Raw genomic sequence first — 300 nt, forward strand, 5'->3', positions numbered from 1 at the left:
AAAAGGCACGCCAAGTTCGTTCGAATGTGAAAGTTTTGCTCACAGTTTTCTTTGATTACCATGGCGTTGTGCATCAAGAATTCCTACCACAAGGTCGTATGATAAACAAGGAGTACTACCTTGAGATTATGCGGCGTTTGTGTGAATCAATAAGAAAAAAACGTCCGGAAGTGTGGGAAGAAAATTCATGGATTCTGCACCATGATAATGTACCTGCGCACACGTCGTTACTAGTGAGTAGTTTTTTGGCCAAAAACAATACTGTCATCATGCCTCAGCCACCGTATTCACCAGACTTGG

Source organism: Trachymyrmex cornetzi, unplaced genomic scaffold, assembly GCF_001594075.2.
Source record: "Trachymyrmex cornetzi isolate Tcor2-1 unplaced genomic scaffold, Tcor1.1 scaffold320, whole genome shotgun sequence".
NCBI classification, from domain to species: Eukaryota; Metazoa; Arthropoda; class Insecta; order Hymenoptera; family Formicidae; genus Trachymyrmex; species Trachymyrmex cornetzi.